This window comes from Apium graveolens, chromosome 11 (assembly GCF_009905375.1).
Source record: "Apium graveolens cultivar Ventura chromosome 11, ASM990537v1, whole genome shotgun sequence".
Classification (NCBI taxonomy): Eukaryota; Viridiplantae; Streptophyta; class Magnoliopsida; order Apiales; family Apiaceae; genus Apium; species Apium graveolens.
Genome location: NC_133657.1, coordinates 100,804,934 through 100,807,737, shown reverse-complemented (window position 1 = coordinate 100,807,737; position 2,804 = coordinate 100,804,934). Strand labels below are relative to the sequence as shown.

The window sequence follows — 2,804 nt, the reverse complement described above, 5'->3', positions numbered from 1 at the left end:
TCAAATGGACTTCCACTGGCAAACACTGAGCGGCCCTGTATTAAGGAATAAGGTTTTGTTGGTTCAATGAGTTTCTTTGAAGTAAATAACATCAACTAATGTTGGATACATATCAATATATCATGGAGGGAAGAAAAACATCTTTTGTTTACCTCAGACCAGTTATAAGCTTCTTCAGCAGTGCACTCAGCTTGAGAGGTTGGGTTTGAGAGAGCCATAATAAGAGGTTTCTGCATTTCGTCGGCTCATGAACTTACATACATGTATATAAAAATATGTTATATTGAGATACATGCCAAGGGGGAGGAAGGACCTTATTGAAAGAAGCCATAGCCTCTACAACTTCTTTAGTGAATGTCTTCCCCTGTCCTGATGTTCCAATCAAGACTGTTGGCTTAATAGCCTACAGTAACTCGAAACCAAATTAGAGATCAGAAATCAAACAAGAGACCAGGATGACAATCTTTGATGACTGACTGCAGGGAATACTACGAGTCTACTGTGTACAAGAACAGTTGAATTGTTATTTCAGTTTATTGAACCTCATTTATATGTGTGTTCATGGTTCTACTGGTTCTCATTTATTTATTGGTTCTCACTTGATCAAAACCCACCTTTTTAAATATTTTGCCTTTTCTGTGAGTTAGCAAATCAGGGCTCTAAAATCATTTTTAAGATTATTATCTTGAATCAGATTAGATTTAAGGAAAAGATAAGAAAACTAGATATAAGTAATTATAAAGAGGCCTAAGCGACAGATGTGTTAAAAAACAACAGTCAGCAAGACTGTTGTTTAACAACAATCTTTTGTGTGCTCACTATAAAATTTTAATAACCATCTTTTGTCTTGTTCTATTTACAAGTTATATTGCAACTCCTCTTCATTCTTTAACAACCAATTTACTGAATCTTCACATAAGATAGATAAGGAAGCTTTGCATTAACAACCATGCTAGATTAGCCAAACCTAAAGTCTACTAAAACTAATTTACACGTATGCAAGTAGACAAATAATTTGAAGGGAAGGGGCGAACCCACAACATACCAAAACTTTCATTACTTGTCGATCCCCTCCTTTAAGAGAATCAAGATACTGGAACTTCTCATATTTCCTGTTGATTACTGCCAAGCACCAATGTGCTTCTTTGTGGATAGGGACAAATATCTGAAATTAATAATGATGATAAGAAATATTGTCAGCATCTCAACTATAATAGGGTAACAATAATTAACACACACACACAAATTACTTTTTCACATTCAATGAGACTGTATTCCAACTTCTTTTGAGTAGTCCATCTTCTGACTGATTTATAATCATAGCCACTTCCCCCACCTATCAACTGAGATCACATATAAAAAAATTTATCAAAACAAATAGGACGCGTAGAGCAGAAAGAAAGATCCAACACCAAAAGAAAAATATATCAGTCAACTCTAGCAGGAACCTTAATTAAATAGGAAATAAAACAAGTAATATTTATATAGGAATAAATTAATAGTCATTATATAAAGAAGTAGCAATACTGCAATCAAGTCAAAAAACTATGAGAATTTTGGCAGCATGACACCAACTTAGCCGTCTAAAACTTAAGTCTAACTGACTTTTACTAATTGTTGACGTTTGAAACACCAAGACAGAGGACTATATGTGTAAATACAATAGTCAGAATTCCATCTCTTCTCATTCGGATGATGGTTCTTGAAGAAAGTCCCTTTATATAAATATAAAGAAGCAAAGCAAACACTACAAGAAGTGACAAATAAACTAAGTTAATAATAGTAGCAGGTCTTGCCAATTGTGGTAGTTGCAATACATTGAAGTTCAAATCATACTTAATAATCTAACTTGTTTTATAGTTTAAGATATGAATAGTACTTCTTTATAAGTTTAAAAGGTGAACCAGTCTAACCAACAAGGTCTAAACTACCATAAACCTGCTAATGGCAAATTGGCAATATACCCAGAAAGGAAAGGCAAGAAAAAGTATATACCAGTTACATTTTTGTGGACATTAAAAAATTATTCTTTTTTTCAGTTGGCTTCAGTACTTGGAAAGAGCACATCATATTTCCATCAACGCTCATCATTGCACCAGCATTATCAAATTCACCGCAAGCTGTCTTTCAGTAAAGAATTCATAACCATCCTCCACAACCTGCACAAGCATAACGTCAAGTCATCAACTCCGGTGCAAATTAATTGTTGAAAAAGAGAAAATTATTGGTTTTACCTGATGAGCACGACAAACAAGGTCCAAGTCATGCTTCGCTAAGAACTCTGACATCTTATCAGGGCCAAAGGTGAATGATACTCCTCTATCATTCAATCCCCATCCCTTGACATCATTACTGGGATCTTACCAAAGTAAATCATAGATCAAACCTGTGTCAGGTATAGCAGTTGGACGTGGCAGGTTTTTGATCTGATCCAAATTGTTAAGATCAGGGGACAGACCACCATACATGCATAATATCTTATCATCAACAATAGCAGCCACAAGAAGACAGTTGAAACAGTCAGTAAAGGTTTTCCATAGTTTAACATTGAATCGTCGCTTACATTCATCATAAAATCCATATATTCTATTGATAGAGGCGCATTCATGGTTTCCCCTAAGAAGAAAAAAGTTATTCGAATACTTAATTTTATAAGCAAGCAAGAGCCATATCGTTTCTAAACTTTGTTTTCCACGGTCCACATAATCCCCTAAAAACAGATAATTTGATTGAGGAGGAAAGCCACCATATTCAAAGAGTCGTAACAAATCACTATACTGCCCATGGATGTCACCTGAAATGCA

At 34.8% G+C, this 2,804-nt stretch overlaps 1 pseudogene; it reads right to left on the bottom strand.

Annotated features, from left to right (window-relative positions):
- Window positions 1-1,998: 1,998 nt before the first annotated feature.
- Window positions 1,999-2,804, bottom strand: LOC141695738 (serine/threonine-protein phosphatase PP1 isozyme 4-like; annotated as a pseudogene).